Source organism: Ammospiza nelsoni, chromosome 2 (genome assembly GCF_027579445.1).
Source record: "Ammospiza nelsoni isolate bAmmNel1 chromosome 2, bAmmNel1.pri, whole genome shotgun sequence".
Taxonomy (NCBI): Eukaryota; Metazoa; Chordata; class Aves; order Passeriformes; family Passerellidae; genus Ammospiza; species Ammospiza nelsoni.
In genome coordinates this window covers 24,317,662-24,332,071 of record NC_080634.1, presented here as the reverse complement: position 1 = coordinate 24,332,071, position 14,410 = coordinate 24,317,662, and the positions used below count along the sequence as shown (strand labels likewise).

The following is a 14,410-nucleotide window of genomic DNA, read 5'->3' as shown; positions in this document are numbered from 1 at the left end:
GAGAGCTAGGACTTAGGATGAACTGCAGTCTTCAGCCTTCACTATTTGGCTGGCTTAGGCAACTCTCCAAACAGTGGCTTTTGTGAATCCCCCTCCAAGGCACTTAACTCCATTTACACACATGCATAGAGTGCTGGCATCTAATTCAGGCATGTGAACTCCATTATGGAGCCAGATGCAAACATCCCCTCATGGATTAGGATCTGAAAGGTTCTATATCTGTACTGTCAATCAGCTAAGGCCTTCGTTCCCTGCCCCATCCTCCTTTTTTTTGTTTAAAATCTAGACTTTTTAAAAGCAGTTAAGTATTTGTAAAAATTATTCTTGTATCTGTGCAATGGCGTAGTTAAGGCATGTGCTAGATATTCCCAGGATGATGTAGTTAGACCAACAATGACTAATTCCACAAAAACAATGCGCTTAAATTATGCCATATCCTTCCTTCTAAACTTTGTCCACCAGATTCTCATTGCTGAACATCAGAACCAAAGGTTTATGGCTACCTACAGGCTGTGGCTCAATCACGTTAAAAAATAAACCCACTAGGCTGGTATTTCTCTAGCAAGCAAAATGGAGTTGTGTTTCATACCAGCAGGATGACTATCAGCAATGCTTAAAAATATTTTCATTTGTGTGGGTTTTTTGACTCTGAGATGGGGCACCTACATTAATTCCAAGTTAATTTTGCATTTAGTCAAGAAACATGCTCAGATTTTCAAATGTTAACAGAAGTCATGTGCTCTTGACAGAAATACTTCTGATCTGCTTTGTGGTAACTACGCTAATGAAAGAGATATTCTGGAGTATATAATTATAGCCCACAGGATAGGAGTGGGAGGGTTTTTTTCTATGGTTTGAACAGTATTGCCTGAAAATTGTCACAAATTTCTCAATAAATTAAATAGTAAGGCTGATTAGATCCTGCAGGAATGAGCTCCTTAGAGGACTGTACTCACAGTTTATTAGTAAAGTCACCCAAAGGCTAGTGTTTCCAAAGGTGTGTTTGCAGCTTTGTGAGACACTTGGACAAGTGCCAGCACTGGATATGGGGTGCAATTTGGGCTGTGTTTAGAGCAGGAGCACTCTGCTGCTGAAACAACACTAAATGACAAGGTACTTGCAGCTGAAAAGCAGACAAACCAGTAGCCCTGAGCAAGGTGCTGGGAGAGTGCTGGGACAGCCCAGGCATGCACATCTGAGCATATGCACACAAATGAAACAATCAGTGAGAATTCAAATAAAAAAATCAAAACCCCAAATCAGCTTTGCTGGTATTTCTGCATCTATATGAGTAGCTTGTACTGACATAACTATTTCACACTGAGGGACCGCAGAGCACAGCAGCTTCATGATAGGCAAAGGAAGAAACATCTGGAGGAGAGCTGGGTCTGGATAGGAGGAGAATGTGTGAAGAAATTAACTGAGATACCAGAGATTTAACAGCTCTCTGCTTGGAACTGGGAGGTAATCCAATTTCTTCCATCGTCACTGATTTAAGCTTTAATAATAAATCAGCAGTGATTGTACTGGACAAAAATAAAAAAGATTTTATAGTCTCTGGGAGTATATGGCATCCATGTTTGCTCTTTCATTAGATACTGTTCTCAGTACAGGTTTTTGAAAGTAACCTGTGCTGCAGAGAGGGGATGCAGTACAGAGTAATGCAGGAGGGGAAGTAAAGCAAACTTTCAAAGAGTTTTCATCTCTTAAGAAACAGAGAGCAGAATGTACAAACTGCTGCCACATTACAATGTTATTGCCTTTAAATGGATTCATTTTGAATAGTATCTATAGAAATAAATTATCACCCTCCTTTTCATCCTAAAAGGCAGTACCAGTAATCAAAATCACTAAGAAATTGCAAAAACCCCTCAATTTGGTATATTTTTTTTTTTTTCAGTTTTGGGGTTTTTGCCTATTCAGCTTCTAGACTGGATTATCTCCTAATATGTGTACAAATCTCATAAATCATCCTTGAGAACCGCTGCTAAAATCTATTCCTGGTTCTTGTCTTCCTGAATTCCTTCTTACTTCTCTCTCTTTATGACTAATAGCTATATCTTGTTCTATCCTTTTGTTTTATCCTTTCTTGTGCTTAATATTTAATCCCCAAATCAGTCTCTTAACAGTGGTCTATTGAAAATTATTTACTTTTTTGGGTACTGTAATAAAGATTACATGCCGTTATGTCTTTGGCTTGAAATGAAGTCCTCATCTTGATTAAATGTGACACTTGAAATGAAGTGTTCAGAGGACTAAGCAATCACAAGTTATCCAGAGGAAGGGGAGAGATTTGTGTTTTCCTGCACTTGCAGTCATCAATGTTTTGTGACCATTCAACACTGCTGTGGCATTCATAGCCCAGTGATAACTGTTATGGAAGAGAAGACAAGCCTACTTATTTTTCATTTATAAATGCAAAATTATTAACGCAATATTGTTGAAGAATTTCCTGGCTAGTTTTCCCTTGTCTGCCTCAGGCAAAAAATGATTGCTGAAGTTTAATACTTTATGAAAACTCCTGACTATGAAGGTCTAGTAATTCTCTTTGGGAGGATCTATGACACAGATAAAATGCAGAAATCTGAACAGGCATGATGGAAAACTACATGCAGTAGAGACTATGACTTTCAGAAAGTTGTGTCACACCAGTTCCTGTGCATTGATTATACTGGTGAATATCTGTTTTGTAAAGTAAAAAGTATATTTCCTAGAGTTCAGTAATTTGGGCCACTTCATGATCTGGAATAGATTTTTCTCAAGTAATTCCATTAATTACTTCCATGTAACAATTAGCAACATTAGAAGCTTGTGAAACTCAGGAGTTGGAGTACTGGTGACTTGTACAGACAGGCAGTTTGGCATATGTAGATAACCCCATTAATTTCAATGAGAACTGTAACCTGTATAAAATTTGCTAGTTGTTAAATATTTTAAAATTAATCTCATCTTGTACATACCCAGACAGTTATCCATGCAGTAGACTGCAGCCTGTTTTTCCTAATCAAGCAAAACTACAATGAGAATTTTGTTCAATTAAGAACTGAATAATTTGGCTAACTTTTACTCAGTTCTTGGCAGTAGAAAAAAAAATTAGTCTTTCCAACAGTAAGTGCCAGTGCAAAATATTTTGGCAAGGGAAAAATGTCAGTTTAGATCTATGACATTACCATTTTCAGGCAGTAAAATTAGAATCATTCTGGTTTGTATTAACTTAAAAATACCCAAACCTTGGCCAGCTATTGTGCAGCTAAATAAACAGGTATCTACTACAGGCCCAGATTCTGTTTTCAGTTATAGAAGCATTTTGACTGCAGTGGAGGTAACTCCCATTTATAAGGAGAAGAACCAATATCACTGAGTCCCAAATTTGGCATGCACCTATTTATTGATATTGGTATTCTGCTGTAGAAATTATCAGAGTGGTTAATGTGTCTGGTTTGAAGTGGACAACAGTGATTGTTACTGAGTCCATTTTACTGCAACTTATGCTGCTAGTTATGACATTTAATGGGATGCCCCAGATGAACAGCTTCACTAGCCCCTCTGAGCTAAAAGAAAATTTTCCAAAGATGGAAGAGTTGGAACATAAGTGGGAGTGTTGCTTGCATTTAATTATTTTCTTTTAAGGGAACGTTTTTCTTATCATTCTTTTCATCTATTCAAAACTATCCCAAAATCTTGGAAATTGGGCTGGAAATGTAATGAGAACAGACATTATTTCATATATCAGATTTTTTTTTCAACTGGTGACAAAGATCCCATTTAATTAAATGAAACCAGATTTTAGATGTCTCTGTTGGTGTACAGGCCTACAGGCAGTAGGAAAATGAGGAAAGAACCTGTAATGTAAACCTTTCACATTAAAAATACATACTTATGTTCAGACTTGACTATTGTTTTACAACGAACTCCCATGAAAACGCACATGTGGATCCCACTGCCTGCAGAAATTTCTTTAAACACTCATGAAATCAACATATCATACTCCAAAGATTTCTTGGTTTAGCTGGAAGTAGGGCTGTAAATGTTCTACTCATATTCTTCACCATGGGTTAGCTGATGCCACCAGCAGACCCACTTCCTACCTGTGGAAAAGGCTATGCCTCATTGGCCTGCTTGGGAGCTCTGCAGGCCAAGGGTCAGTGCTGCAATCAGATCTATAAATCTGCTGCATTATCTGTGTGCTGAAGCTTCTCTTCCCATTGTGATGAAGAATTCCACCAATTACATGTGAAGCTCATTGAATTTTATTCTCTAACAAAAGCGTTATTTGGTAAATTGAGGAGGAAAAAAGTTTAAAAGTAAATGGATACATATGTTTTTGGTACTAAAACCCATTTAATTACATCATTATTTTGCCAAATAACATGACATGGACAAGTTAGATGTTAGCCTTTTTTATAATTTCACCAGTGATCATGCATATTTGTGTGCCAGCTACACAACTATGTTTGATCTTTGTCCAAGCACAGAAAATTAGTGCAAAAAAAGCATGTGAGGATCCAGGACTTCCAAATATATTAAACTCATTACTAAGATACTTTAAACTTTTTCATAGTTCAGCCTTGTTCACTCTTGGTGATAATGCCTCACTGACTGAAAATAATAACCCTAAATTGAATTGTTTTGCGAAGAAATGCAACAGTGTAATTGTCATTTTAACACAGACGCTTCTCAAAGAAAACACAATTTGAATGTTACCACATTTTAAAATACATTTCTATGATCTTGTTCAGCTGTGTGCTGCCAAAGAATGCACATTGTAAATGAGTTGAAATGTTAGTGTGCAGAAAAGCCAATGCTTTTTACTGCAGATGAAAGACAGCCTCCCACAGTTGCTATCTCTGAATGTGGGGCTGGTGCTCTGATTCAGAATGGTGAAATAGGCACATGCTGAATGTTTACTGTTCTCATCCAATATTCTCTCTTCCAACTGTGCTGGAGGGGAGTGGGTTAGAAAATGATAATTGTGAAATACTGTTCCCATGTCCTAGGAAAACATGCTGCCCCAAGAAAATGAAGGAAGTACTGGCTTACACTCTTCTCCAATGAATTTACTCTGTGTGGCAGTAAGCTCTTTTATGCACTGCATTGTTTCCCAGTTTCCAGTCCCTGCAGGTGACTGTTTACAGGTGTCTCTGAACCTCTGACTTCAAATAAAGCCACACAGAGACCACAAGTCTGTTTGAGGAGCAGAAACATTTCTTCAGGTTCTCTTCAAGGCTGTGAGATGCAAAAGAGTTGTTTCCTGAAAAGACATTTGTCAAGAAGATCTTACTGGAAGGAAGCTTTACAATAACTCTGCACTTTGTGAGAGAAGAGTGAAGTTTAAGCCCTGATGCTCATCTCTGAGTAGTGTAATTTAAAAGAATCCTCCACTGAATCAATGGCAGTGTCCATGTGTAAAATTGGGATATCATGACTGAACAGAACTACTACTTTATGTTTGTAGCTAATTTATCTCCTGACAGATAGGAAGGGAACCCTCCTTACTGCCAACTTTCCAATATTGCATACACTGAGACTGCAGAAGTCTTGGGGAGTAGGTGGTGAGAGAGTAAAGAAGCACTGACCAAAAATCACACTGACCTGCTGCACATTAGTACATTAAAAAAGAGAAAACAGTGTAGTATGGTCTGGAATAGTTTTCTTTATGTAAGTGAAAAAAACTATTCCAGACCATGTAAGTCTTTGTCATGCCATAAAAGGCCTGGTTTGCTGAAGGAAGACAAGAAAAGCAAGGCATGATTTGGGTAAAATGCATGGGTAGGCCATGTCTTGGGCATACACTGGACTCCTGCCACAGGCTGTTTCCAGTCCTCTGGCTGGGTGGGGAAGGAGTGCTGCAGTCCTTGTGTCTTCACCTATGCAGTTTCTGGCTCCTCCACCTCCACCCTCTCCCAGTGCCAGCCTGGGGCTGCTGTCCCAGAGGATTAACCCTTTGCTCGAGAGGGAAGGACTCCTACTAGCATCAGTGGTGCCACTTTCAAGCTCAGCAGCTCAGCTTGTGACCTGCTTTTGGAGGTGACCTGTTATGACTTAAGGACTAGGCAGTGCTAATGAGCAAAAAGAGAGCTGAAATGGGTGATAGAAATGAGCCTCTGAAAGCACTGGGAAGGCTGATACTTGCACGGTTCTGTAAAGGCAATAGTGTTGGTCCTAAGGATAGGGTACTATTTCTACAGCTATAATCCAAGACATTTTCCTCTTTAGCACTAAAGCTGCACTCTGGGATTCATCTTGGCTTAATGCAAACACTGCACAGGGCAGTTCAGGGATGATCAGCTCTTATAAGCAATTGCAGCTTTGTAAACTGTGGTGTTTATTAGACTCCCTACTGCAGTCTTTAGACAGAATGGGTTTGGCATTTAAAAGCCATCTTGTATAATTTTTCTATCTCCAGATACAGTCACCATAACTAATTTGTGGCAATAACAAAGAAGAATTAAATGTCTTTGTAAACTTATCTGTAACCACAATAAAAATGGCGTTTTAAAAATATTTATAAAGTATATTTATAAAATCAAGCACACTGAATGCCAAATGGTGTAGCATCTGAAGATCGAATGTTTCTTATAGATGCTACAGCCAGGTCAAATGTCTGTTGGAGCAATTTTTGATCAGGATGGAAACTGCATTGGGTTTTCATGGGTGCTCCTCGAGATCAGATACGTCTCGGTACGAAGCTGCCCTGCAGGTGGCGTGAGTTACCCGATCAGCACAGACACATCTAACCCTCTTGTGTTTCAAAGAAGAAAAGCAAAATAATAAAAACATGCTCACATAACTGTCCTTTATATAGGTGCTGCAGGCCGTGTTGGCTGAAGAACAGCTGTGTTACAATGCCTTCAGTGTTGTGATAAATGAAAGATATTTTTTTCTGGTAAAGGTAAAATTGTATTTTAAGACATGGTGTTTTCCTGTGCCTTTGCATGAGGAGAGTCTGCCTTTCTTTCAGGTACTTTGATCACCTACAGAGAGCTCATTAAAAGCACTGTATTCCTTGTGTGGGTGAAGGCAAATATTATATAAACTAAGCATTAAGAAATACCTTTCCTTTTAGTCGTTTCTGCCTTCCTGTCTTTAGACCATGTTTTAAATTTTAGACTCTCTCTCATTTGTCAAAAGGCTTTGTTTTCTAGCTATGATGGAAATGTATCATGTTGGAATGTGCTTTGCTCTGAGCACAGCAAAATCTGCAGATTTTTCTGCTGGTGAGTAGAAAATGGGTAGGCATCAGCCCTTTGATCTGAACCATTTTAGATTAAGGGGAAAAAGAGAACAAAGTTTGAGTGTGTCTGCACTTCCTATGCATTATAACTTCCATTTAGGGGACAGATCAATTCCTGGCTGAGTTTAATCACAATGGGAAATGGCGTTTGTATTCCACATCTGGCCATGGTGGGAGGAGGAAACACCTACATTTAGGCATCTTTTCTGCTCCATTCAGCACTACTGAATCTCAGAGAAAAATTGTCCATATCTAGGTAAAAAGTCAGAGGGGAGAGAAAATCAAAAGGAGAGGGAAGTCAAAAGAGGACTGTCTGGCAAGACTTTAAATCTTCAGCTCTTCACAACCACTGTTACTCATGTGAGTAATGAAACTTCTGAGCCAGGTACAAAGGACATCAGGTTTAATAACTAAAGAAATTTGTATTTCAAGGTATAAAAATATGTGTATGAAAGAATAAGTTGCACAATGACTGGAATGGGTATTCTCCCCAAGCCTGAAGGACAAGGTGTGCAAAGTATGTGAGCATCTGAGATTGGAAATAGATCTCTCATGACATTGTCAAGTATGCCTGTGGGAGGAACAGGGAAAACCCCACCAGGCATGTTCAACACCTGTAGACACAAAGTGGGCTTGGGTATTTTGGCATTCACAGTGCGCACAACAATCTCCTCATGTATGATCATGCTGAGATATGCCACAGGTTGTGAAGTTAGGAACACAAAGAAAAAGCTTACTTGGGAGATTAAAAGGATACACTTTGCAAAAAAAATCAGCCAACACCTGGCTCACCGTCTGTCCTATTTTTACTATTTAATCCCAATCACACACCTAAGATATCTTTAAAAATTCTGAATCTAGGAGAGATGCACCCAAAGACAAGATTAACACAGAAGATTTTTTTTTCTCATTTCCACAGCATTTCCATTTTCCACATTCATTTCCATTTATTCAGTCCTGAATACAGCAAGTAGTAATTTCACAAAAAGCAGTGGTTGTAGTCACATCTGAGATACATAGTAATATAACTCTTCTTTAGATTTCTGAGGTTACATACCTCCAGGAAAACAATTTCCACTTGGTATATATTTAATTGAGTTTGGGAAATAAAAATGTCATTGTCAGTGTTTTTGAGGCCAGAGCTAAGCCTTTCCTAAAAGAGATGTTAATAATATCCAGAAGAGGGAATGAACTCACTGCAGGCAAAAATTATATAACAATAAAAAGTCAGACTCCTCCAAGAATCAATTGGTTCAACTGCAGATTGTAGGAGATTTCTCATAAAAGTCTTTGATATATTTTAGTGTGTACAATGGTTGGGAAAAAACAAACATGTCCTGTTGAGAGTTAACATATTATATAACTCTTCCTCATCATTCTAATTTTTTAGCAGAAAAACTGCAGACCACTGGGCCTACCTGAGCTGGGTAAGTCTTTTAGCTTACCAAACATCACAGCAAAAGTTGGGATTGAGTATGTGTTAAAGCTTTGTTAGGATGGTGTGTCTTAAAGTAATTGCAGAATGCCAAAGACAGAACTTTACATGTTCCTTCAGGCTGAGCAGGAAAGTCAAGTATACAGAATTGGAAGCTGTCTATCAGGGATGTTTTATTTGCTTGATATTGAGCAGACAGCAGAGACAAAATACCAAAAATGCTTGAAATCCTTCTGACCTTTCACTGCAAACTGTGAACTTTGTCTGCTAAACTCAAATTTCTATTTATACTTTCAGCAGAGGCTACAAGCTGTTGCCTTTTCTTTCTTTTCAGTTTGTAATTTATCAAGGGACAGCTTCACAAACACTGCACAGAAGGGGGGACCTGAACACATACCAGACCTTTTGCACATTCAAAATACTTTGTCTCCATTCTGTGGATTGCTTAAAAATGGCTGTAATGCAAGCAAAGTAGCATGAAATATGCTGTTTGCACCCGAAGCAGAAAATATTCTATACAAAGTCTTAGCTTTGCCAAAGTCTTAGCTTTGCCATCAGCTGGCATAACTCACATTCCCAAGCTGTGTTGCAAATCCTTGCTGCTGCACATCTGACTCCATTTACACCATCTTCCATTAACACAGGAACACACAGGTGACTGCTGACTAAATGGTCCAAAATACATGCAGCAAAGAACTGCATCACCTTCTTAAATGAAATATCCCTGATTTCAGCCTTGTGCTTCAACATTCATCCAACCTTGTAAATGAGGAGCTAGACTGTTGCAGAGAACAAGTGCAGAGGACATTTCAGATGTATAAAGTAAAAATTGTGAGAGTGAGTAGAGTGAGTAGATAACTGAGGGTGACTGAACCATCAAAAACTAAGGGTGACTAAAAACTGAGGATAACTAAACCATCGATTGCCAGGGAGGTTGTGGAGTCTCATAGTAGGAAATAATTCAAAAGTTTTCTGGACATGGTCCTGGGCAACCTCGGTGTTCCTGCCTGAGCAGGGGGATTGGACAAGGTGACTTCTAGAGGTGCCTTTAGACCTCAACCATTCTTATTCCTGAGGAAAACTACTGTGAACTATAATATTCATTGCTATTTGCATAACTTTGCCAATTAAAACAGGACAGCCTAATCAGTTATTTAAATAAACCAGACAGCTACATAAAGTTCCTTTGAAATTAAATATAAGGTTGAATTATATAACAAATGTTTTAGCTGAACTCTTAGTATTAGATGGGCAATTATTCTGACTGTATTTCAAATTTCATTTCACACTGTGGTAGCATTCATTGAATTTTACAAGGCAAAGGCATTAATAGAGTTGTGTCTGAACATTTTAGAGTCTAGAAAACTGTCTTAAAATGAGCCATTTCCTGAGAGACTTCTGCATAGAAAATACATTGGTGTATCCAAAAGAACTGAGTTCACAAGGAATAATTTCATTGGTACATTATGTTAACAAGGCTTTTGAAAGAAGAGTTTTCACTTAGTGTTACTTTTCCCTGAATGTAAAAACTATGGAAAATGTGCGGAAAACATTGACAAAGTGATGATGGCAGCTGTATGCTCTATATGTGACTGTTAATGAGTTACCTGTTAATAAACTAGATGCTTTAGCATATAAACAGGAGGATTTATGCATAATGCAAAACCCATAAGAACATTTATTGTTTGGTATAACTGTTTCTCAAATCAGAGAGGCACATTGTTTCAGTCTTCCACAAACTTCCTGTTACCAAAATAAAAATCTGCTGCCTACTGCCTTCAAGTTCTTTTCATGTGAGTTGGTCTGGGGCGTAGGGGGGCTCAGAAGCAGAGAATTTAGTGAGCAGCAGGTTCCTCAGATCTCTGCTCTGTACAGCCTCAGATCATGAACTTGTCATCGTGGTTACTAACAGAAAGCAGGAGGATTCTATACAACATCCCCAATTCTAATGATTCATGGAGGCAAGTTTATCCTGTTCTTTTTATGTGTTCTTCTGTACTGGAGTTTTTTGTGTCAATTATCACTACTAAAGCCCTAAACAAGCCCCTTTTCTTCAGAACACAGACAAAAGCAACCACTGAGTTTATTCACAATAATGCTTGGATTAGTTAAAGAAACCACATTCACCAACAGGAGAAGTAAATTTCTAAGCTATTGAATAATACTGCTATGTTTGGAAAAGATTTTTCTTTTGTAATTCTCCTTTAATGTCCTCCCATCCAAAGCTGCTGTGAGGAGTCTGAAGCTCGGTTTTCATAAGTGAGTGAAGGAGTCCAACAACTGACTCCTATTTAAAATAAATGGTCCTGGAAATGTAAGGTAACCTTTCCATAAATACTTGAGTAATTTGAGGTTTAGGTTCCACTAAAATCTTCCAGTATTTCCAGCTCCCCAAGTCAGGAAAGGCAGACCAGTAAACTAATTCTTACTATCAGATAAGCAGGGACTGAATGGAGGTACATAAAGCATGAGAAAATGAGGAGGAAACTATGGACAGAGGAGATACCTATGTTCAAGAAGTTTGTACACTGAGAGGCATAAAAGGCAGTTCAACAGGAGAAAGGATAGACAGAAAAAATATCAGACTATATAAACTGAAACATTACTTTCAGTTGCTTAGGTGTGCTTTGGATTTTGAGATATAACCTCAGTAAATCCACATAAAATTGTATAATTTTATCACCTGACTCAGTGCCTCTGAATTCAGCACAGGTGGTTTTTTTTTTGTTTGTTTGATTTTTTTTTTTTGTTGGGTTTTTTTTGTTTTGTTTTGTTTGTTTGTTTTTTTTTTTTTTTTTTTGTTTTTTGGGTTTTTTTTTGTTTTTTTGGTGTTTTTTTTTTTGTTGTTGTTTTTTTTTGTTTTTTGTTTGTTTGTTTTTGGTTTTTTGTTTTTTGTTTTTTGTTTTTTTGTTTTTTTGGTTTTTTTTTGCTTCCTGATCAGATTAGAAAGTGTCTGAAGTCAAGCTGTGCATTCTGGTAACGTTTTGCTTTCTTTGTTTCAACTGTTGTTTTTCAATTTTAAAATATTATTAAAATACCACTTTTGGGTGGGTAGTGACTACCACAACATTGTGTAGAAAACCAAAGCAATTTTAAGCAGGCTAGACATTCTAAGTACATTTTTAAAATACTTTATTGCCTAAATAAAATAAATCCCTTAGTCTAGCAATTACTTTCAGATGTTTGATTGTTTATTTTTAAAGAAATGTCATGTCAGCCATTTAGAACTGACAAGAACCATTTTGATACCTTCATGAGTTTTCTCTAACATCTGCTCCCCTCTTATGTTGGGAACTATATACTCATCTTCACTGTCTCTTATATTTATCTTAATTTTGCTCTGTTTTATTTTATTATTGGAGGAAAAACTTCACAGAGCTGTTTGTGGCAAGGTTTAGTTACAGGAAACCAAACAGCTAAGCCCCAGTTTCAGCTGAGACAATTAGACTGTTGATTTTGGTAGCAGCTCAGGACTTCTATTTGACCCAAATGCCTTTCAGGTTTATCTGCCAGTTGATTCTCAAGTCTGAAAATTTTCTGTATTCTTGCTACAGATAGAGGGCTTTGTTTCCTTTTTATTTGAGGTATATTTCTATCCAGATCTGAATGTTTTGCTGAAATTATTTTCTATTCACTGGAATAGATTAAAAGAAAAAGAGGAAATAACAATATTTTCCAGAACTTTCAACCTCTTTTTGTTTTCCTCTTAATTCTCTGTTCCTTGATATCTGTGAATTGTTGAGGACAGTTTTTTTTCTCAAAGCAGTTTTGCCACTCATGAAAAGTAGTGGGTGCTAATTTGTAATACTTAGCTTAACTGTTGCTTTTTTCTGTCTAGCAGCTATATTTAATAGCTTATATTACTGTTTCATCTGTTGTAATAAAGGGCTCTAAAACACTGAAAACTCAATACTTTTAAAAAGTGATCTATATTATGTAACACCAGAAAATATTTATTGAAAGGTTTAAAGAAATTATTAATGAACAGAGCAGAGTTGTTCTACAGTCTTTTTATCAACTGCTACAGAAACTTCGCAGCTGAATTATCAAAGTCCACTGCCATTCTTGGATGGATGTTTTCTTAAGTGGAAAAGCTCTAAAACTTTATGGATGCTCTTGGAGAATGTAAAAACTGAGAAGTGTTTTATTCTCTGTCAGTAGTTTGTGGGCTAGAGTCTTGAGCAATTTTTTGCTTTTTGTTCCTTCTTTTTTCTCTTGTTGGACTTTTCTAGCACCTGATGTAGGGTAGGTCACAGCAGCTGATGCCAGGTAAAGACAGTTACCAGGGACAGCTTCAGCCATGGAGTGGCCAGATATCCTAAAATCTTGTCATTCACCAGTCTACCCCATTGGGTTCATAGTTCAGAGCTCCCCAGTGGGGTCCCATGTTTGTGTGACCCTGCTGGTTTTTCATCTCAGACAAATCACGCTACTGAATGTGGCACTCATCCTCCTTAAAAGATGTCCAGAAAGTCTGAGGGATTTCCATGATGAGTTCTTACCATGTGGATTCTTTCAATTAATTAGCTTTCTAGAAATCAAAACAGTGCAGGACACTACTGCAATGCAACTTGTTAAGCAATAATGTGGGTTTTTTTCCAAAAGTCACATGTGATAACAAACAATACTCATAGGCATAAGACAACCGTGGACAGCATGAGCTAATGTCTCGTCCGAAAGTTTTCCATTAAGGCTTGGAATGATGTTTAACATATTCTTCCCATTATTGAGCTAAACTAAACACTGTATTAAGTATGGATTTCTCAATGAATGTTACTGCTGTTTATTTTAGCATGTACATACATTTGGAAGTGAACACATGTACATATGCATTATGGGGAACAAAAGCACATCAACAGCATGGCTCACTCTAGTTCCAGAATAAAACCAATCTTCTTTACAGAAACACAAATATGCCAAATGCCATACATGTTCTCTCCTATCAAACAATGGAGAATGACTGAAAGGGTGGATTTCTTTATCTATGATAAAAAGTGCTGCTGAGGATGATTACCAAAATTTATGTACCATATAATTTTCCAGTCAAAATTCAAAAGCTTTGGTGTATAGCAAACAATTGAATAACTTACCAAATCCTGTGTAGGTGATGGCTTTATGACAACTTCAGTTTTAAGCTGTTGTGCTTTGGTTTTGGCATTACATAGAACTTGCTTAGGATTGAAAAGCTTACATTACAAAAGCTTACACTGCAAAGCTTACTTACATTGAGGTTTTGGGATAGGGCAGAAGATGGACAGGTTGGCTGCTTTTCACTCTGAGGGACAGATTTCCTGATTGTGTTAGGCCTGGTGTTACTTTGTTGATTTTAGGTTGGTCCTAAGGGAAAAAGAAAGCTTTTAAGAAATGTATGAGGATAATATTCCTCTTTTACCCACGCCCACCCCCCCCAGAAACATTAAGAACCATTAGTCAAAAATTTCAAATATAGTGGCTTAACCTAGTCTTTTAATTCCCTATTCCAGCTTCTTATTCAAGGTCTACTGTTCAGAAGTATGAAAACCTGGCAACTCATTCACTGAGTAGCCTTTTTAGTTATTCAGTGCTTGCGAAAACTGATGTAGCAGTTTGAATATGGACCAAAAATTCTAGTGTTCGGTGTTTTTGTTGGCAATCCTGTAATAATTATGCTGTAAATCAAAATATGGGTTTGGATTTCAAAAGTGCCTTGAGCCTTGTTCCCACCCTTCTACAGAGACACTGCATAACTTTTTCAGATTACA

General features: G+C 37.6%; 1 protein-coding gene across 1 annotated transcript in view; it reads right to left on the bottom strand.

The window, feature by feature from the left end:
- The window catches only part of COL8A1 (collagen type VIII alpha 1 chain), an 87,883-nt gene that overhangs the window by 18,245 nt on the left and 55,228 nt on the right, over positions 1–14,410 (bottom strand). Inside the window, exon 3 of the mRNA XM_059467157.1 lies at positions 13,894–14,006. The gene's annotated coding sequence lies outside the window, so the exon portion shown is untranslated. The remainder of the gene's footprint in view (positions 1–13,893; positions 14,007–14,410) is intronic.